The 23,353-nt window shown below is 39.9% G+C and overlaps 1 protein-coding gene across 10 annotated transcripts in view; it reads left to right on the top strand.

Moving 5' to 3' along the window:
• Nucleotides 1-23,353, top strand: part of PTPRM (protein tyrosine phosphatase receptor type M) — a 465,329-nt gene that overhangs the window by 45,416 nt on the left and 396,560 nt on the right. The window lies entirely within an intron of this gene.

Raw genomic sequence — 23,353 nt, 5'->3', positions numbered from 1 at the left:
CATTCTAACCCTTGACTGGTTGATGAAGAATATCTGTGCATTTCTTAAATAGCCAAATGGCATCCTGAAAGTGAGGTCTTGCAGGAGCTTAGGGAAATGGTTTAGTGGGGACTGTTAGCGTTAGGTCAGAGGTTGGACTCGATGATCTTGAGGTCTCTTCCAACCTAGAAAATTCTGTGATTCTGTGAGCTAGGTAAGTCTGAGTTTAAAACCATACCTTATAATGTGAAGTTACCAGTGAATAATGAAAGAATGCTTGCTGAAATACAGACTATCAAATGAACAAAACCTTAAAGCTCGGGATTTTATGATATAACTCGTTCCTTCTGCCATCTAAATTTTTTTTTTTGGCAGAAATTGCCAAATGAACTGGGCAGGCTGTTTTAAGAAAAACTTTTGCTTTGCTTTTTGCTTTTAAAAGTTTTTCTTTCCTTTAATTGTATGCCATTTCTCCTGGTTCATGTTTAATCTGATTTTTAAGTGCTAGAAATTGGAACTCTTTTCTGTTGCATGTTTCCCTCACCTTCTGATTTGAATACATTTAGATGTAGAGCTTAGGGATATGGTTTAGTGGGGACTGTTAGCGTTAGGTCAGAGGTTGGACTCGATGATCTTGAGGTCTCTCCCAACCTAGAAATTCTGTGATTGTGTGAATAGCCATAAAGTACGAAGTAAATTAAAGAAATTAAAAAAATAGGTTTGAAGGTAATTATTTTGATTGGGTCATGAATTCTTAAAGAAGAAATAGGGAAGCAAACTTGTATAAACAAGTACTGTGCTTATGTTATACTCAGGTTATAGTTTAAATGAAAGCTGTACTTTCAAGAAGTAAATAATTTTAAATGTTTTGTGGAGTCAGTGGGACCTTGATATGGCAAGAAGTCCTTGATGTGCAGTGTTTTCATACAGCATTAAGGTTGTTTTAATCAGTGAGGCTTTTCCATCTGGAAATGACTAGTGAACTGTACTCAGCTGCTTGTCTTCTAAGTGACTCGATTCTGGTGGAATTGTGTGTGTGCTTTCAGGTATTAGAGGCAGATTTTTTGGAGCTCATTTTAGAGGCTGTTTTTACTTGCACTTTAGTAGCATTAATACCTATATCACTACTTGACAATATTAGAAACCTTCATCAAATACAATTATTTATGCATTAGAATATGTTTTGATTATGGTTTACAGTTGCAACATGTGATATTTGGTTTGCTTTTGCAATATTTCCATATGACAAGAGATGTTTTAAACAATTAACTCTGCGGTTTTAGTTGTGCGTAAATAACACAGAAAAGTAATTACTTTCAGGAAGCAGAAAATGCAAAATACACTAGATCTTAAAATATTTACATGTCCATCTGTTTTCATGAACTTGGTCATTACTTCCAACTGATAAAAGAACCAAAAACAAAGCGATGTTTAAAGTCTTCTATCTACTGCCAATGCAAGAAATGAAAAAAACTATCTTCAATTATTTACTTCCCTATCTGATAATTGTCCATAACTTTTGTTCACCCCTTGTGTTCCTCTCTACTCCAGGCTATCCTTTACTTATTTTTTTTTCCCAATGTAGTTTATTCTTTGTATTACATCTGCTTCTTCTCCTCAAGTACTTCTTACATTTATTATGTGCTTTAAAAAATCTTTCTTAGCTAAATGATCTTTATTATTGCGTTCAAAGCATCTGTAATGTGGTGGTTGCTGTTTTCTTTTGAATTTTGTCCTTTAGATCTCTAAATTAGCTCTTTGCTGGGTAAAAAACTGTCTGGACGGCTGGGTCCAGAGAATGGTGGTGAATAGAGTGAAATCAGTTTAGTGACCAGTCACCAGTGGTGTTCCCCAGGGGTTGGTGTTGGGGCCCATCCTCTTTAATATCTTTATTGATGATTTGGATGAGGGAATTGACTGCACCCTCAGTAAGTCTGCAGATGACACCACGTTGTGGGGAACTGCCCATTTGCCAGAGGGTAAGAAGGCCCTGCAGAGGGACCTGGACAGTGGACAGAGGGATGGGTCAGTGGGCAGAGGCCAGTAGGATGAGGTTCAACATGGTTAAGTGCCGGGTCCTGCACTCTGGTCACAACAACCCCATGCAGCACTGCAGGCTTTGGGCAGAGTGCCTGGAAAGCTGTACCAAGTAAAAGGATCTGGGGGTGCTGATTGATGCTTGCCTGGACATGAGCCGGCCATGTGCCCAGATGGCCAAGAAGGCCAATGGCATCCTGGCTTGTGTCAGGAACAGTGTGGCCAGCAGGAGCAGGGACGTGATCGCCCCCCTATACTCTGCTCTGGTGAGGCTGCACCTCGAGTGCTGTGTTCAGCTTTGGGCCCCTCACTGCAAGAAGGACATCGAGGCCCTGGAGCGTGTCCAGAGAAGGACTACGAAGCTGGTGAGCGGTCTGGAGCACAAATTCCTGTGAGGAGCAGCTGAGGGAACTGGGGTTGTTTAGTCTGGAGAAGAGAAGGCTCAGGGGAGACTTCATTGCTCCCTTCAGCTACCTGAAAGGAAGGTGTGGGAAGCTGGGGGTCAGCCTCTTCTCTCAGGTAACTACTGATAGGACTAGAGGGAATGGCCCCAAGTTTTACCGGGGAGGTTCAGGTTGGACATGAGGAGACGTTCTCATAAAGAGCAGTCAGGCACTGGGACGGGTTGCCCAGGAAGGTGGTGGAGTCACCATCCCTGGGGGTGTTCAAGGAAAGGTTGGGCGTGGTGCCTGGGGACATGGTTTAGTGGGTGACATTGGTGGTAGGGGTTTGGTTGGACCAGGTGATCTTGTAGGACTTCTCCAACCTTTATGATTCTGTGATTCGGTGTAATCTGTGTGCTTCAGTACTGCGGTTACAATTGCTGCAACACCTTGGTTTGGATGATGAAGTTTAATGGGTTGCTAATTTGAACCTGAAAGATCCCATCTTGCTAATAATGACTTTTTTTCTTTTTAAATTATTTTTCTTGGAAAAGTAAGTATGGAAGCACCTGATCTGGTAAAACAGCTAACGATGAGACACTATACCAGCAGGTAGAAGTCTGTGGGAAGCTGGTGGTCACCTTGCAGCCCCTCGGGGGACACTGTCCTCTCCTGGGGAGCAGCAAGGTGTGTGTGCTCACAAGTGGGCTCCAGTCGGGCTCCTACCCACAGCCCCAAAGCTGTTCTCATCCCTTTCGGAGTCTGGCATTTGCAGAGCTCTTGGAGATGGCCCCGGGGGTTTCTGTGACATTAAAAAATAAAGGAAAAAGTCGCTGCCGAGTGACCTTTTCATTAGCTAGGACTGTAAGCAACTTATGCGAGCTGCTGGGTAAAAGCAACACCATAGCTTATTGAAATTAAAAATTGGTATGGTTGGATTTCCAGTTCTGTACCTATTAAGGCGTTGCTTTGTGCACTAGCTGGCTATAATTCTCCTGGCTTAACTCGGAGCTGAAGCCTGGGAGAGGGTATCCAGTCTTGGAGGACAGGTGACTAGTTAGAATGCCAAAAATAAATGAATAAAAAATTACAAAGCACTCAATAAAAAGGCTGCAGAATATTTTTATGATCACAGTCTGCGTACGGTGGAACAGCTATCAGGATTGTTTTCCACCAGGCCAAATAAAAAAGCTGTATTTCCTGATTTTCGCTTATTTGTGAACCTTTCTCAGCTTCACTTAAGGCAGCTGGGGAGGGGTCTGCGGGGTCTGCTTCTCACTTATCGCTCTCTTGCTGCCTGGGAAATGAGCCCTTCTTTATGCTGCTGTTGCATTTAGGAGGAACAACTGAGCAATTTGCTGTTTACTTGTATCTTCTGGGGCTTTCTTTTTCTTCCAGATTAAATTATATTAGTATCGTAAGATCCTTGCAAATTCATCTTACGATCATCACTGACCAGCTCAGGTATTATGAAGATAGATACATAGTTATGATGGGATGAGGGTGAAGCTGAATTACTTTTAAATTCGGGATGCTATTTCTCCACCTAGGAATAATCCGCTAAATAAGAAACAATTTTATTACATGTGTTCAGTAGAACTCTATCTACAAAGCTATCAGGTTTAAAAAAAAACAAAAAACAACCTCTCTGATGGATGGTGAATCAATAATCTCCTGCTGTATATGGAGTGTTCCATAAAGAAGCTCCATTGTAGTAGAGAAAATGGAGATTAGTCCTGCTGCAAGAGATACATTGTGTCATAAGTCATCCAGTCTGCTTATTTCCTTTTTTTTTTTTTTTTCCCCTGTGTTTGCTCCCCCTCTCCCCTCCTCAATTTTCCTCCCTTCTTCCCCATGTTTTGCTGGCAGAGGGCTAATGACAAACCTAGCCGTGTTACTGCGTTCAGTCTTTCTGTGGAAATCATTAATAAGAGAGCGTTGGGGAATTCCTGAAAAGTCATCTGCTCTGTGGAAAACTCACCCCTCCCCAAGGATGTTATCAGTGGGTCTTTATCCAGCTCATGTTGCCCCAGCTGCTTGTGCAAAAACAGAGTGCTCGGATGAGCTAGAAAGAGGTGGTGAGGGGCAGAGGAACAGCTGAGAGGTAAAAACAAACAAAACAAAAACACCCTGTGATGGGTCAGCAGAGAGAGAAGGCAGGTGCTGGGTCTTTGTAAACTTCCCTTTTCTGTAGTAAAACCAACTCTCAGAGGCATGAGTTGGTTTGCCTGGATTTTTTGGGGATAGCTCCACTCCCCAGGGCAGTGATTGAAAATGCACCTTATGAAATTGCTTCAGGAGCAAGGCATTTTATAATGCAAATGAAGATGTTAAAATTGAGTGCAGAGCTGTGCTAGATGCACATCAGATGATCCAGCAAACTTTTATTTCCACTTTTTTTAGCAAATATTTTTTTTATCACAAAACCCCATTTTGGTTAATCAGAAGATCCTTCTGAATTTAGGTGTAAACTGTAAAACCAGTGTGTAAATAGCTCCTTCTTTGAATTACCCTCCATTTGAGCATTTTGCATGAATCTAATACCTGTAAATAGGTTACAAATTCTTTAGTAATGCATATGTTGACAAATTAAACTGTACAGTCTTTCCATGTTTGTACCAAACAGCAGCAGCAGGGGAATCCAGAACAGATCCTCATGCTGTGTGATGGTCTTTCACCAACAGTTTTATCTCCTCTTTATATGCAGGCACTACATTGGAAGCAGTGCTCACCAGGTAGGGGAGGAGGTGAAAACATGGCCTGCCTTGGGGCAAAAACTCATAAGAAAGACAAAGTCAGCTTCCAATGACTGTATCAGATTCAAAGCATGTGTCTTTGCCAAGGTATAACCTATGCCAGCAACCATTTAAGATTCTGGAGGTCATTCAAAAAAAAATCCTTGTGATTCTGATGCAGCTGCCCTATTGACTGCAACTGCTCTGGGTGCAACTAGCCTGGATTCCTGCTTAAAGCACCTGCTTAATCGGAGGTGCTTTAATATGAATCCACAGAGCTAGGGTGTTCATGTCTGTGTTTTCAGCATCTCTTTCACCGATTCTTTCTGTTCTGTTCTTGTGTTTTTGTGTGTGGTTTGCCTGGGCTTTGGCGACTCGTGACACAATGGGGAAACCTCTCGTTTTGCACAAGTAGCAGTAGGCTGTGCTGCAGCATCATCTCCAGTCCTAACGGTGTTGCATGCAAACCCCAAAAGATTCCTGTGAAGGCCAGAGCTCATCCTTGTCACGTAGATGTACAGTTCAGGTCTCAGATGCTTTAAACAGTGGTCTACCAGTGGTGCCACTGGGCTTGATGGTTGTGTTACTGTGGAGTTCAGTAAAAGCAAAGGTAGGTTCTGAACTGCATCGAAGTCTGTTTTGGAGGTTTTAAACTGAACTACTATTTCCCTTTCCCCTATTCCCCTATCTCCCACTCTCAAAATTGTCCATCCCCCTATCTTTCCAAGTTTTATTTTCTGGTCTGTTTTTAAAACCAAGCTTTGCAGGTCTGAGTCTGATCAATTATGCATTTTAAGTGGATTGAAACCAGGAGGGAAAAAAAGAAAGAAAAGAAGCCAAATGGCAAAATGCAGTTGTTTCAGCTGGTTACATGCTAAATTAATAACTCTCTCTATTGAATATATTCAGTGCACGACCCCAGTGTGGTCCATACTTCTGTAAAGGGTTGTGAATTTTAGGGTTTCTGGGTAAAGCACACTCAGAGCTAAACTTTGGCTTTGTGTCTGCAGATGGCTGAGAGATGACTTCTTCCCTGATTTGTGCTGCTGTTGTAAACATCCCAGGATATTTAATATGAATAATGTGCTGTCATTTAATAAAAAAATCTTAGCAAATGTAAACATAACTCTTTAAAATCCCCATGTATAAGAAAGATTTAATGAAATAAAGTCTAAATCGCTGTTTTCTGATGGAATAGGATATAATCCTCTCAGAGAGTTTTCATGCTGTAAAAAGCAGAGTGGCCATTCTGAACTGAACACTTGTGCAGACCCCTTCTGTTTTACCTTTACCTCAGACAGCCAGCATCACATATAAAAGTAAAAATACATTTTTTTTAAAAAAAGCAGAACTAAGGTAAATCCCAGTTTATCCAACATGTTCACGTTGGCATCATCTGTAGAAGTAAATGTCCTGTGGGCTTTTAATCAGCATTGTTCTCTTGCTCATCCCAGAGAGAAATGGCAAGCATACAGCTGGTTAGTTTGCCTCCTGCTTACCATCTCTTTCCCTGTTATGAACCACCACGGAGGAGCTGCAGCACATTTCTGTCTCTCTCTATTCTCATTTTTTAACTATTTTGATTGACTTCTTTCTGTTATTCAAGTTCTTTCTTAGTGACAGTAATGACAGTGCTGCTTCTCTCCATTTTACTTTTCCATTAGGACTTCCTTTCATGTTCTAGCCCATATTTCTACTTCATGGTCATTTGGGCCAACTGCTCCCAGTCATTCTCTTATCTCTCATCACTGCTTTGAGTGAAAAATGGGGGCAGACCCATACACGGAAATGTATGTCCCTGCCCATGCTGTGATCCCCCCTGAAAATGCCTATAATCATTGTTCCATCATTTGAAAGAAAAACATGCATGGTCTTTCTTTTTGAAGGCTGCAAGTCACATTGGATTTCAATTCCTGAATTTTACTTTGACAGGAGGCAGATTGCAGCGAAGACCATAAACTGACAGTTTAGGGCAAGCATGCTATTGCCTGAGGCAGTCAAGGATGCAGACCACTCCATCCTTCTGACTTAGGACATTCATCCCTCCTGAGGTTTCTTGTCCTTTGTGGTGATAGATTGAGAAAGACAAGCAGCACATGGGTAGACAAACACCTCACCCAGGCACTTGGTGCCATTTAACAGTTTCTTCCCACATTTGACATTTTCATTTCCTTTCTTCACCTCACTCATCACTAACTGTTTGGATCTTGTTTTCTGTACACAACGCTAATACAGAATGACAGAATACAAATACAAGCTCCATTACTCATTTTATATGTTGTATATTCCAGCAGAATTATATAGGAAGCCTCACTAGCTGAACCACGAAAGGGACACTTAAAATTTAATTGACATTGACCTTATGCAAGTATCACTCAGCATTAAGGGTTTTTTTTGTTGGTTTGATTTTTTTTCACGAAATGTAGATATCCAAGAAAGTGCAGGTATTTAGTTTATTGCTTGGTAATTCTTTCCTGCTTTTACTACAGTAAAAAAAAAAAAAAAAAAGGCATGAGGAGGAGCGTCTCAGGTGTAGAAGACAGAAAGTTGGCCAGCTCTCACATTAAGTGGACAAGAGGAGAAGTTTTCCTTCAAACAGGAAATACCAAACTCATCAGAAACCCGCAGCCAAGTGCTCTACCCTTTGCTGTGAGAGGGGGTGTGGAGCTTTGAGTCTTCCTCTGGAAAGGGGAGGTAGCTTTTTGGAATAGGAAGTAGTCTCTCTCTGCTCAAACCCACTGGACATAAAATACAAATGGCACTGATAAAGGTGAATTAAAAGAAAAGGAGTCTTCAAGTGGTAATGCACTTTTTCTATGCAGTTCAGACAAATTCAAATCGAGTTCCCCTGGATCCTTTAGGCAGAGGCTGCCCACCTGCAGGCTGCGGATGAGATGTAGCCTGCTGGGTATTAGTGTGTGTTGTAGGGTTTTTTGTATTGCTTTACCATGTTGAAAATAAGGGGCCTGCCCCAGTTGAAAGCTCATCAGCTGTGGATTTTGGTTGTTGAAGGACTTAGCTATACATGTTCATTTACTCAGGGATTGGGAAGAGCTATGATGGCCTTGCTCTTCAGCAGCAGGACAGAGATGTATCTGTTGCCTTCTGTCGTAACCTCCTGGCTGTAACATGGGCATGTCTTGAGAAAATGTGATACTAAGTTCAGCTCATTAAAGGTGCTAAAGGTGTTTTACTTACTGGAAAAGATGATTCTTCATCCTTTGTATACAACACAAAGTCAGTTTTTTGGGGGGGCAGGGGGAGTTGTTATATGACTGACAACAGCACTGTCTCCAAATCTTAATTTTTCAGGGGTCTGTATTTATGCCATTCAATCCTCTTGTGCACTGAGCTGCTATGAGAGAGAGATCAGGAAGGCAGAGAAAAGTTCAGGCATTGTATAGATATTGCAAGTGTGTGCATCTTTCATTTATCTCTAATCCACCATTCTTGAAAATATGAAATTTCTCATATTGTCTGTTATTGGATTGAGAAATTCATTATACTGGGTTATGAAGCTCTGCTGATCAGTGTAATTGCTTTGGTTCTCCAACTTTACTTTATGGATATAAGCTTTGTGAAACATTGCATGTTCCCAGAAAGAATACTGCTATCGCATGTTTAGTATTAATACAGAAAAGCAGTTCAGTGAAAAATATAAAAGGAGGACTACCATCGTGAGCATTTGCAGATAACTTTACTGTGAGTTTAAAAAAGGATAGGATGTTGGATTTGTTCAAGGGGGGGGGAAAAGGTTATTTCTTATACTGATCTATAATGTTACTAATAATTTTTCCAATTTCTCTGCTACTTAACTTCAATACATTATTTAGAACATAAAAGATTAATTTCAGGGACTGATCTCTCGAGATAAGCCAGCTTTCCTTTTTAATAAACCATTTAAAATACAGGGTGCATAGCAAGAGTTTTTTGCAGATAATATTTCTGATTGCATTAAGATAATTACTTAGTTCAGGTTGTATTTTTCCAGACAGTTGTACTCTGAGGAGGTGTACATGACAGAGTATAGATTTCATATCTAATGATATAGGACCAGATTCCCATACTGAAAATCCAGATTTCTTCTGGTAAATTATAAGGTTTAGTTTCTAGTATTTATGCAGTAAAATGCTGCATGCCAGAAATGTATGAGACCTTCTCTGTGTTCTCTCCTTTATTTTTGGTTAATGTACCCTCCCCAAGCTTTTCTTCTTCATTTCATTACAAACATCAGTTAAAAATAGACATTTTTTTTGTCTTCTAGGTGGCTTTGCTCTGCTTTGCAGCACATTTCCTTTTAAATGCATGTGAAAACGGTGGCAATATATTTGCTTCATCATAGGTGCTCCAATCAGACATGCATACTTCTCAGTATGTGATGCACATATGCCTTACTTTTGGCTTAACTTTCAGAGTTCAGCAATCTACAAAAGTTACTGCTTTAGATGATTAATATCTGGGTAAGAAAGCAAAACTAGTCTGCATACAAAAAACAAAGAGTGAGGAAGCACGGGCTGGTGTAAGCAAAGGAGACCAGTCTTGCCTGGGAAGAGGAAGGAGTTACCTGTTTGCTGGTTCTGTGGCCCTGACTGCCACAATGCTTTTTTATAGAAACAGCACAGCAATTGTGGATGGTCAGCAAGTGGCAGCCCAGCCACCTCCCAGGTCTGCCACTTCTTCACTGTGGTATTTTTAAAGTCTTTTTCATCCTGTGCCAGATCATAAGGCTGCTCTGCTAGAGTACACTTGCTAACTGATTTTTAACCAACATGAGATTGCTTTAAATTTCTTGAATGGCTACTTAATCACTAGTGATAAAATCGGTATTTCTGTAAAAAGTTAAGTTTGCTGCCATGTCTTTTGTAACACAGAACATGTTAGGCATCATGTGCTGTATTTCCCATTTAAATTGCAATTGCAAAGTGGTACCAGAGAAACAAAGCTTTTTTTTTTGTTTGTTTTTTAAGAGAACTGTCATTCACAAAAAGTTAAAGTTAAGCCAAACTCCTCTGAATTGTCTTTGTATTTAGTGCTCTTTTTGTACTGGCATTTGCTAGGATATGGCAGAAGCTGGTGGGTTTTGGTCCTGCCATCTCTCCTCATGACACCCATGCCTGTTCTGCTCGAGGGGTAGGAAGTCGGTATATCATCAAGGGAATTGTTACTCAGAACAGCATCTCTCTTTCTTATGCATTGAAGATAATACACAGGGATACCCTGCCCGTATTTTTTCCCCCAGTTATTATATGTGTATTATTAATTTCGAGGTTTTATTGTGGTGTGCCACAGGCAATAGATACCTGGGGAGGATGGGTTAATGAAGATGCTTGTGCTGCTGATTCAGAATTCAAGTAGCATCTCTTTTGTTGCTTCTCCACCTGTCCAAAATTAAGTCATTAAGAATTTTTCCTACTTTCTATCACAGGTGGTATGTAGTATCTGTGTTGTTTCTCCCCTTCCCTTCCCTGAATAGGTCTCTAAATTAAGAATCCTAAATATTTGTTTCATTCATAACGAAGAGGATGCTACAGCTTTGGTCATGAAACCAACCAGTGTACTTTAACATTGTAAACAATTTAAGCATATGCTTGGGTATGATGTAACATATGTTTGTGGAAGGAGATTTTTGTGTGAGTAATCAGTCTCGGAGCAAAATGGCAAACAGTAAAGGCAAGAAAGGACATCTGGAGTCGTGTCCTCTGGCCAGTGACCTTTACTTTTTTGTAAGGGAAGTGGATGTACTTCTCAGATGCATCAACAGCTTCCAAGTTGGGTAGGTATTGCTCACCGCCTCTTCCTGGCAGGAGTAACGCTTACTAAGTTCTGTCATAGGTCCAGAGCTAACTTTGTTTATAAACATCAATATTTTTAGTACATGCTCAGTAATTTAAAGCAGTACTAGGATGGGAGCGGGTCTGGATGACAGTAGGCAAGATGCTCAGCGTTACTGGAAGATCCTGAAAGGGAGGTTCATACAGCTCTCTCCAGTGCGTCAGAGTAGTCCAACCTCTAAAGGCCTATTTTATTTATTTATTTATTTTAAAGGATTAAAAATGAATGGTAGCAGGAGATGGAGGATGTTAGGGCAAAGGAGGTTATTTTAAGGAGAGAACTTTGATTTTTTTTTTTTTGGTATTTTAACTAGAGACATCATGTTTTTTCCTCCTTGCAGCGTTCACCATCATGTCAAATTTTGTGTCCCTTTTTCTGTGCAGGAAGAATACACATCATTGTTCTAGGCATGCCAGGGCTTCAGTGCGGGTTTGAAGCACATGTAATCTTTACATCTAATTGAGCTGAGTTTTGGTAATTGCAGGCTCTGGATTCTCCTCTCTCCAGGGGTTCCCTTGCTTACTTGTCTCGCTCTTTCTCCTAGCGTACTGACGGTGTCATCTGCTGCCTTCTCCCTCTTCAGAGAGCTGAGCTATTGAGATATAATTAGCAAAATGTGGTGGGTGGAAGATAGAGCTATGTCAGTGCTTTGGAGGGTTGTCAGGAACCCTTCCTTGCTTTTTAATTTTTTTAAATTTATTTTTAATTTTCCTCTTTTTCCTTAATTTCTGAAGAACACTAGTGTACTGTGAAGATATCAATTGAAATGTGAGGAAAAAGGTAAAATCCAGACTGGAATTAAAGTGCAGAGGAAAGAAGCAGACATATTTTTGAGATTATAGTTTAAGCAGAAAAGGATTCGTGCATAAATTTACAGATTTTGAATATATAATTTTTGGTGGTAGTTATTATTTCTGTTGCATCTGGAGTAAAAACAAAGAAGTACTACGAAGACAGTAAACATGCTAGAAACAAACCAAACCAAAGAGCTTTTACTTTAAAGCCCAATGTTTATTAAAAGATGGCAGTGTTGTGAATGAATAATTTATGCGTAAAGACCAAAATGTGTTTTGCTGAAAATATTTTGTTCTTGTTTCTCTCTTTATACAGTACTTCTCTGGTCATGAAGTGTGGTTTTCTTTGCTGTGAGACAAAGCGCTGCATGTTTACAAATGTGCCCAATGATCTTGAGAGGAAAGATCGTTTAGTCCTATTGTGACCCTCCTAGTGGCTTTTTTGTTCTAGATAGACTAAAGTTCATTGTAGGCCAAAAAAGAAAAACCAGGGGTCTTTTTTCTTCCTTTTTTCTTTTTTTTTATTTTTAGTATGTGAACCGAAGACTATTTCTTGGCAAACAGGGCTTTCAATAGAGAAATGGTACGTAATTGTTTCCCATATTTTGGTCAGAAAATGAAACATTGGAGTTATGAGCCAAGTTTTGGTTTCTGAAACAATGTTGTATTTTTAAAACTAGTGTGGTACACACACGGTGCTTTGGGTTTGGGCTGCATGGGGTAATTTCCATGCTGCTGGGGAAAAAGAAGATACTGCCTTGACCAGAATGTAGTCTTGAGTGCCTTAAAAATTTAACTGCTGTTAAGATCAATATATAAAGTAGTTAGTCAATATTTCGCAAAGCTTAAAGGAAGTTGGGAGTTACAAGATTTTAATGAATTATTGAATGTTACTTGAGGAAGAGAGATTTAAATAAACCAAAATTTCTTCTTTTTATTGGAGGGGTGGAGGGGGGAAGAGTGCCGTGCTCTGTTAATAGAAACTTAAAGTATCCTAAGGCTGAAAGGCTGTTTGTGCAGAAGTGACTTACCAGGCATGGTTTGCCCCAGAATTATTTGGAATGATCATATTATAAATGCGTAGGCTTTCAGGGCTACATGGAAACTGCATGCTATCTCATGAATTATTCATCATAGCCCCCAGGTATAATTATTCAGAGAAGTGAAAATGAAGAAAATTATTTCCTATTAATGTTTGCTTACTCAGATAATTATTTTACTTTATTTTTATTCCGTTTTTGATCCTAAGTTATCTGAGTCTGGCTTGCACAACGTGTGCGTACTTTGCATACGTTTCCTTTGTGACCTAAAAGCCATGAAATGCACGAATCTTTTGTGTTAAAAATTCTTCACCAAAATAAATACAGATATATTATTTCAGTCTTCTGTGTTGTGGTTTCAAACAGCAACTTCTCAAGTGGAGGGTACAGACTTGGCATATTCTGACGTGAATGATAATGCATTGGAGGATTTCAAAGAGGTGCCAAGGTTGAAGAAAGTGAGGCTCTCCAAGCTGCCATGTCTATATAAAATGAGTGTAGTACGTGGAAAATAAAAGCCCTCTGAATGCAATGGAATGTCAAGTAGAACAAAATGGCATTGAGTCTCATTCTGCAAACAGCCTTCATAGATGATTTTTATTTTTTTTTTTTACTAATGTGAGTAGTCCCATCGAATAAAATTAATTGCATTTGGTGTTTAAGACAAGGACTCAGCCCTCCAACCTCTCCAGAACAAGAGTGAAATTAATGAGAGCTCTTCTTGTGCTCTGCAATGGCCAGTGCAGGCGATGTCCCCGGAGTCAAGACACTTAGGACAAGGGGTAATGGCTTTAAACTAAAAAGGGGTAAGTTTAGGTTAGATAATAAGAAATTCTTCACTCAGAGGGCGGTGAGGCACTGGAACAGGTTGCCCAGAGAAGCTGTGGATGCCCCATCCTTGGAAGTACTCAAGGCCAGGCTGGATGGGCCTTGGGCAACCTGGGTCTGGTGGGAGGTGTCCCTGCCCATGGCAGGGGGGTTGGAAAGAGGTGCTCTTTAGTCTCCTTTCCAACCCAAACCAATCTGTGATTCTGTGAAACCCAGAATGGCTGAGGCTGGCAGGACACCCTGGAGGCCACCTGCTCCAAGCCCCTGCTTCAGCAGGGCCACCCAGAGCAGGGTGCCCAGCACCATGGCTGTGTTGCTTCTCTGCTCTTGTAAAATTGCTTCAGAGAAACAAGTTTATCTTTTAATAGATTTTGGCCACTCTATTCGTATTCCATGATTTTTATAGCATTTCTGTGAATGGCAAGAGCCTTGAGTTGTCAATATATTTTTTTTTCCAGTATGAGAAAGAGCTAGAACTGATTTTTTAAGTCAATTTTAGAGTCTGGTTTTTGCTTCTTTTGAACCAGTTTCTTCTGTTTGTAGTCAGAGCTGATGAAAAGTTCTCTGGTGCTGCAGTTAATAGAAAAAAACAAGCCCTGCTGTTCAGCCTTGTGAATAGGGGGCTGATTCATTCCTTCTGACTTCACGTGTCTTAAGGTCAGACATCTTGTGTAGCCCAGGTATTTAGGTTTATCCAGTTGTCGGTGGCAAGAGACTCCTTGCAAGACATCTTTCACTTCATCTCACTTGCCTTGGCTCTGATAGCATGGGATGAATTACCTTGAGGAGTGGCCGTCCCCTTTTTGTTTTAGAGGGAGTGCAAACTTACTATGAATGCTGACTTTCAGAGAGCTGAAGATCAGTGAGTAGTCGCATTGGTATTTTGGCAGTGTATAAATACATTAGTATTTATCGGGCCCCTGGAATCCCTCTTCAGATATAGCACTGCAGGTGCCCAGTGTCCCTGTCAGTGCCATCGTTGGTTTCATTCATGTGTTGGGTGCCTGTAAAGCAGAAAAAAAATGGTCACTCTTCCCCCTTCTTGGTCTATCCCTGACCCTGCTGGCACTGGAATTGGAAGGAAATTGTCTTTTAGGAACTTGGGAAGGCACAAAAATAAATCAGGAGGGCTGCCACTGCAAGTTGTGTCACCCGAACTGGCAGCTCCCTGTGCTGCCCTGATGATAACATCAGTGGGGATCTACGACTGCGTCTGGCTCTTACATCTTCATCTCATCAATTATCAGCTGCTGTGCTGGCTTTCAGGGGCCTCAGCAGCCCCTTACGGTGCATCTCACCCTGTCCTGTCAGCTCTCATTCACGTGGGCAGGTTGGTGCCAGCTTCCATCCTCTGACGAGTCAAACGGCGTTGTGTCAGGTTGCCTGACAGTTTATCCATCTCCGTTCACTCCACAAACCTAATTGTCAGTAGATGGCTGTCATCATATTGGTCTATAAAAATGTAAAGTAATAGAAGACGAGCAGAATTTCCTGTTGGTGGTGAGATTCAGAGACTTCCTGTAGAGCCTTCAAAATGTTGGATCCTGTGTTGGACCCCCTGCATCCTGAGACGCTCAGGGGGCAGATGGGCTGCTCCAGTCCCGAGTACCCTGGAAAACTTTCTATGGCATCTTGAAATGCCACTTATGTGAAACCACAAGCTTTTCTTCTTATTTCACAACCTTTAGCTGTTTTTACATCCTTTCATGGCTCCACACCCTGCCCTGTCTCCTCCTTCCACTCACTGCTTTATCATTTTTCCATACTTCTAGATTTTTGGGAAAGGCTTGATTTTAGTTGAGTTTTGCTAACAGTGACCCTGCTCGAACTCCTTGAAGTTGCAGCATGTGCAAGAAGGCAGCACCTTGGTTCACTTTTCTCCTGTCAGTGTAGATGGAAGTGGGCAACCTGGCATATATAGTCAGGTACTTTATATAGTATATCAATATAGTATTATTTTATTATAATTTTATATAATAAAATTTTATTATATTTTATATATATTATAATTTTATTATAATATTATATTATAATATTTGTTGTCAAACATTAAGGTTTTTGCAGACAACATGGTTTGTCACATTGTCTCTTTTTGTATGTTTTTTGAAGAATTCTCAGTATTAAACAGGCTTGGTCTGCTGTTGAGGATAGTGTTCTGTGAGCAGTGACTTCATGACTTGCCCTATTCTTTTGCTTAAGCTCTGAAGGACATCAGTAAATCCATTACTCTTAAAAGAATGGTATCTATTTTCCTAGTACTGTTTTCTAAAGTTCATTTTAATCAAAGGTTTTGTGTCCGTTGTTGAGTTGGTCAGGTTTCCCAGCAGAATTTTATAGGGAGAAAAAATTTTTCTGTAAGACTTCAGAAGTTGAAGATACACAAGTGTGTTAGGGGAGGAAAAAAAAAAAAAAAGAACTTAAATGTGCAGCTTTAAAAAAAAAAATCAACAACTTTGGAACGTACACACAGATTTTGGAAAAGAAAGAAAATAATTCAGAAAAATTTTCTTTCTTTTCCAAATTATTTTCTTCCTAAAAGTTTTTTCTTTTTTTTAGGGAAAAACAACAGTTATTTTAAAAATGCAAGGTATGAGAAGTGATTTTTAAATTGTTTCTAAACTTTAATGAAATGTGAAGGTTCCTCCTTAGGCATTAAAATCTTATTGTGCCTTGGTCTGGTATCTCTCATTTGTCTACTTCTTTTGCTTTCCTCTTCACTTTAACGAGTGATCACATGAGCACCAGCTAAATGTCTGATAAATCTCCAGGCGAAGCTGGGCTGACTTGTGTGGAACTGACTTTAAAAATATTTGATGGAACATTGCTTCAGTCTCTGAATACTTGTCAACTTAGATTTATTACAGCTGCTCCCATTACAGAGATGTGCACTTTGGTCCTTAGGGATCTTCCTCTCTCTTCAGCTGCACGGTCCAAGCTATCGCAGTGTCACAGCTGATCAATTATTCACTTCGACACTTTTAGTCCAGCCCAGTGTTGTTAGAGTAACTTACCACCCACCATAACTTCCTGATTACTTCTCTTTTGCACGTAGGAATACATAGGAATATGTTCTTGAGTGAAAACACTTTTTAATTTTTTTTTTTTAGGTGGATGAGTGCATATTTACATTTCTTTTGATTTGGAGAAAAAAGCCTCCAGTGTCTCTTGAAGAATCACCTGCTGTGTTCCTGTGAAATAAATGTCTCAGATGTCAATAATTCTCCTTAATATACGTTATGTTTACATTTGATTGTATTTTTTGTAGTCAGACCCTAAGTTTCTGTGCATAGGTTGATAACTATACATAGGCTTTGTGTAAATAGGAATGATGGGAGATTATTTTGTACGTTTTGTAATAAATATGTCAACTTCATGAACTTATTTTCTTAGGGATGACCGGTCCTTTATTTTCATAACTTCTACAGGAAGTTTAGAACTTCTGTGAAATTGTAGCTGGCACTCCTTACTGCTATATAACTCATTTGTTAAAGAAAACAATATTTGAATATATATATATATATGAATAAAATATATATATTTATAATATAAGTATATAAATACATCCTTTATCCTTAGCTTTCTAACTTTCTGAAGCTAGTATAATCTCAGTGGACTCGGATCAGTAGGAGACATTCATTTTTCACAAACAGGAGTGGGTCCTTACAAGGGTATAAGCATAAATGATGACCTAGTTGTGCATCTTCTGTGATGATAATGGTGTGAATGAATTGCTGCAAAAAGAGGAAAAAAAAAGTTCTTAAAAAGTGCTGATGACTTGACTCGATGATCTTGAGGTCTCTTCCAACCTAGAAAATTCTGTGATTCTGTGTGATTCTGTGACTTCTGGAGTGGAGTCAATAGGAACTGACAAAAAAATTAACAACAATTTTAATTAAATTGAAAAACTCTGAGCAGTCGTATACCAGGAAAAAATATAGCTAATCTGTTTCCATACTTGTTTCTCACATGGTTTGAGGAAAACTTCTGGACAGTAGTCAAGCTTAAATACGCAATAACTATGTTTATTGCTTGCAGTAACATGAAAAAGTGGATTTCCTAATGTCTTGACTGAAAGTCTCATTTCAATCCACAACTCTTCTTTGCCATCAGGACAAAATTCCCCACACACCCCTGCCTTTTCATGCATCTTTACAGTAACAGCGTAGGTCAAAACAACAAAAGCTTTTAGTGTTACTGGTCAGCTGTGCTATTTAGAGTGTTTTTTTTTTTTTTTTTTTTTTTTTTTTTTACAGTAGAGCTCCATAGAACAGGTCATTTATCACTTTAAAGTGGACTGAGTTAGTATAAGGTCAGTTAAATGCTCTTTCAATAATTTTCTTCTGTTCTTAGCCTTGGGGTAAAAGAGTAATAGTTGACTTCTTACCAGCCCTTGTCAGAGAAACCATGGTTGACAAACTTGAAACCAGTTATGATCCTGACATATAGTGCTAAGCCATCCTTTGCTTCATGAGCAGCTGAGATTCAGATTGACCCACTTTGCCTTTATCTAACAAATTCATGATTTACTTATGTCCAAACTGAGCTAATTGAAAATTCAGTTTCAGTAGGAAACTTTTTTTTGTCCTGGAACCGAATTTGATTTATTGCAAATGTATTCTCACATTATTTTTCTAAAGGTGTTTATTCAGTGCTCTGGGCTTCTTCTATCCTGTGAATGAGGAAATACATAATAGTTTCTTTGTTTGTTTGTGTTTAGTTTTAATGAAAGAAAGTTGTCTGCAAATACGATACATTTAAGGATTTCAGCCTATAGACCGAAGCTGAGGTGAGATGGAGCAGAAATTTGGGATTGGACCTTATGTAAGATCTGAGAGTCTGTAAGAAGAAACTCTAATACTAGGAATGGAAATGGAGGGGGGAAAGTACCGATATTAATAGGCTTTTACAGTAAATTTTCTCGTGAATTCTCTCCTGTCTAAGGGTAGGGTAATTGCCACTAGAATGCATCTATTATCTGAGAGGATCCTGGACTGAGGAGGACATGTGATCTCTCAGGTAACTAGACCATCTGAGGATTTTTTTTTTTTTTTTACAAAATAATATTACTAATTTGAATTTCACCTGGAAATGTAGTGCTTATCTGACATTCTGAATTTTATGGTGTGGAAATCCTCTTGTTGAGCAACGGCAGCGTCCTGTTCAAGCTTCAGTTTCCATGTTGTCTCAGAGTGAGGAGCGTGAAGTGGACCAGTCAATGTGGCACGAGCCACTTCTGTACCCCTTGCAAGGTGGGCCAGTTACTGCTTGCGTGCTCTTGGCAATGAGCATTTATGGAGCAGCCACGGCATCTTCTCCTGCTTCCTTCAACCCACAGTTACTATTTTAGATGGGCATTGAATGAAACCTGATGCGTTCAGTGTGAAACCACTTCAGGTTCAGTCAGTGCCCGGTCTTCATTGCTGACATTTTTCTGCGCTGTGTAAGCTGGTTCATTGTCCTTTACAGGTACCTTTGCCTTTCTGTTGTATGAAAGGCACTTCTATTGCGTATTTCATACCAGGGCTAAGAGCAGGTTTATCTGGCCTGCTATATCATGTTTGTTTTCCTGCTGCCTTATTTTTCCACGAAGACTTCAACTGGAACATCTTTACTCACAAGATTATTTTGATCTATTTAATTTTAGTAGATGTCTGATATTGATAACATAAAGCTGTGTTGTGAAGTGGATTTGTCTCATTCTCTCAGATGATGTCAGATTGTTACTTAGTGAAATTCTTTCAGCCACTGGATAGGATCTGCAGAGGGTGGGATTTTTCCTTTGGGGAGAATGTGCTTCCTATGGTCACGGTATTGGACTGCAAGTTCAGAGTTAATTCTTTCCTCTGTTTTTAAAGGATTCCACTATCCTGCATTGTTTTCCCTCATCTTGGCTGTTTGTTGTTGTTTTTTCCATTATGCTTTCCATTATGCTTTTCCATTATGCCACCTTTGAGAGAGAAACGTCAAGCTTTCCATTGTTTTTCTCCAAATTAGGAGAACAGAATATTCATGTACAGAAAGGTGATTCCTGATGACAAACACTTTCTAAGATTTGAAGAGTACAACCTGGACTTGATGGTGTCCAAAAATTTACAGGGTGAGGTGATGTGAGTTTGCAGTTACTTAGAACGCATTTATTTTCTTTAGGATGTGGAACTAATGCATTATTTTTAAACTACTATTTCAAGCCATTTAGGGCTTTTACCTGTCTCTATAGTGCCATTAACTGTTCTGGCTTATTTCAGTCTTGCAGGTGTAGTTAGTTGTCAACTGGTAGGAATGGTGACAGAAATATTTTAGACAGCCACAAGATGCAACAGCAGCTAGTCAATGTTATGAAGGCAGATTTTGGTATACACTCAATTTAAATTATTTGTAATTTTTTTCGTCTCTTCATTGTGAGGAGCAGATGCTTAGAGCTTCTTTTGACATGCTTACAAGGCAAACTTAATTAGATAATCATTCACCTGCTAGTTGTGTGAAACTCCATAGATTATACTGCAGACTCCCATGCTTTTGACGCTTTCTGTAACGGGATTGCTTACTCTCCAATTCTATACCCGTATTGTAAGTTTCAATTGCTTCATACTGAGCTTAAAATCATAGTTAAGTAAATCAATTTTGGATTTTGCATACTAGCTGAGCCAATGTTTGGATATTGCTTGAAGAGCCCAGTGCTGTCCGAATACGGCATGGTTAATGGAAGTGACCAGGGATGTGTCATTAGATTTGGCGTTGAACCTTGTGTCCAATCTGCCCATTTCTCTTCTGTTAGTGCCCTCCTCCCCCAGTAAATAACCATGTACATCTCTTACTCAGTTCTGTGCTGTGGTCAATACTGCCAACCTTATTCTACCCTTTTAGCTATTTGACATCCTGTGACCTGCCAGGATGTTCAAATCTTACAGCTTAGCTAAATTCTTAAACTTGGTGTAATTCAGAGATGAAAATGCATGCTGTGAGACTGGACCAGTCCCCTTCAGATGGAAGCTGTGGGGCACTCTGCAGGGTGGAAAATAAACTGATAAGAAGTGCTTGTCCTTAGAGAAGTGAGATGTGAAGCGGTGTTATATCTGATGTTTCAAGGGATTGAAAGGTGCAGTGTTGTGCGTAGCTTTGTTTCTGATGAGAATGAATCTGGCTGTGGTGCATTTCGCCATCTTTACAAGACTTCTTGTGTTTGTTCTGTCATTAATCACTTTGTATCCTTGGCTTCTTGTAAGTTCATTCAGGGAACAGCAAGATTAACAGTAAATGGGGCTGAAATCCCAAGGGTTCTAGAAAGGATGGCTGAGTTGGTCAGAGATGGATACCTGACCACGTTCCTCCCATGGTGGTGTGGGTTAATCCTGGTAACAGCTAAACACCAGACAGCTGCTTGCTCTCATAGAAAGCAAGAACACTTGTGAGTCAAGATAAAAATAGTTTATTAACTGAAAGGGAGGTGGAGAAAGAGAGAAACAAAACAAGTGATGAAAACGCAATCACTCATCACTTTCCCCGATGCCCAGCCAGCTCCTGAGCAAAAGATGGCTAACTTCCCTAAACCCTTTTTCCCTTTTTGCTGCTGAGCACAATGTCACACAGCTGGAAATACCTTTGGTCAGTTTGGATTATCTCTCTGCTTGTGTCCCCTCGCAGCCTCCTGTGTACCCCCCAGCCTGCTCACTGAGGGGACGAAGTGAGAAGCAGAGAAGGCCTCCACACTGTGCAAACCTAAAACATCGGTGTGTTATCAGCATAATTTCAGTCACAAAGCTAAAACGCTCACAGCACCACAGGAGCTGCTATGAAGAAAATTATCTTAATCCCAGCCAGACCCCAGTGCACGCATTAAGTTTGAAGTTAAGAACCATATATTGCAGAAACACCCACGTTTGCTGTGTATCAAGGTGTCTCAAGGCCAGGTGCCATATAACTTTCAAGCATACTGCTGCATGATTACTGCTTCTGGTAGGATGACCTTTCAGATAGGAGCTTGAAATTCTGTTTGTTAGGGGCTTACTTGTACCACTTTTTATTACATGATGTTCACTGATGATATATTTCCATACTATCAGTGAAGAAGTTGCTAGTGCATAAAATGAAACCTTGAGAATACCACAGCTCTGTCTCAGTGGTAACGTTAATTCCTCCAGACCAATAAGGGAATTGTAGGTTTCTAAGAGATATATGAAAATTAAACTCTTCATGCTTAAGTTCATTTTATGCTTGGTCCATCTTGGCAAGGTGTTACTATGGAAGCATTTTAAAGAAAGCTTTCAGAAATTTAATAGCAGCCAGAAAGAGGTAGGTGGTAGAGCTGGAATGCAGGCCCCTTCGTAATCCTTCTGACACCTGTTACCTCAAAATACTTGGGACTTTTCTCAGCTTGGAAGAGCTGTGCTTAAAATGTGTTCCTCCCTTCTAGGAGATGGTTAGGAAAACACGGGGGAGGATAATTTCCATAGGGTGCGTAGAAAAGTTCAGTTTTGAGAGCTTCTTTGAGAGAGGCAAGGGAAGGTGCAAGATCTAATAGGTTACAGATTAATGTCAGCCTTCAATCACTAGCAAAATTAACCTCTAAAGTTGAATTTAGGGAACTGGGGTGGTTCTGAAGAGCTTTGAATGCTTGCTTTTAGGTCTGACTGTGCAGGAAACTTCATCTGTTCTCAAACTGCAACAAAATGCTTTGCCTTACCAGGTGTTGCATCTACCTGAAATGGTTCTGTTTAGTTTTAGAACTGAAATTCTGGAAATATGGGCACAGTGTTAAGAAGGAGGCATTCCATGTTGACGAGTTAGGATATGTTAATCAAGGCAAGTGTATGTAAAATTAGTGCCAAACTTAATAGACCATAGTATTCCATAAAACACCCTCCTTTCCTTCCATGTCTGCTTCACCCAGTCGTACCAAAGACCCAAACTCTCAATGTCCAGAAGTGTTTTGTTGGCCTCTCTTCAACCTTACACTAAGTCACGACTATCTTTTATTCATCTATCAGTTCAAAGATAAACTTAATAAAGCAAAAGTTATTCATTTCCCTAAAGATTCCTTCTATGAACAAGTTGAAAGACCTCACATAGCTAGCACCTCGTTTAGTTATTACTACACTGATTAGTAAACTGGTTAGTTTATTACACTGATACAGAGGTGTCTAGTGCCTGAGTGGCAGCTAGATTTGTGGTGAGTCCCACTGATTGTATGCTGTCACAGTCTCTTGCATATGTGATACAGGGACTGTTCTCGTGTTGAACCAGTCTGCAGGAAGAAGTTTTATGGAACTTACATGTTAAAAAGGCATGTTTAGAAGTAATTGCCTGAAGTCTTTAGGGAAAAGGAGGAATGTAAAAGTAATGGACCTCTTACTATCTTTCCCTTGGCCCTGTACATACTGAGTAGGTGAAAAATGCTTTCAGCCAATAAATTCTCTTGTGGTTGAGTGTAACATTAATTTTGTGGTGTTATAGTCAGCATATTTAGAAATGGAAGGTGAGCATGAGCTATTTGGAAAGTTCTTGTCATTGTCAGTGATTAGGGGAAAGGGAGTTTTTGTATTGAACAGGAAGGGGTTGATACTTCATGTCTTGCCAGAAGGCCACCGACTGTTCATTCTGTCTGATCTTGGGATCTTTCACAGCTCTTAATGTACCAGTTCTCCTGAGCACTTTCTGGAGAGCTCCTTGTACTGTTGTTTTTTTCAGATCTGAAGCCACTGACTAAAGGACTAAACTCAAAGTTCCCA

The sequence above is a fragment of the Aythya fuligula genome, chromosome 2, assembly GCF_009819795.1.
Source record: "Aythya fuligula isolate bAytFul2 chromosome 2, bAytFul2.pri, whole genome shotgun sequence".
NCBI lineage: Eukaryota > Metazoa > Chordata > Aves > Anseriformes > Anatidae > Aythya > Aythya fuligula.
The sequence above is the reverse complement of the archived record's forward strand: the minus strand, read 5'-3'. Positions and strand labels throughout refer to the sequence as shown.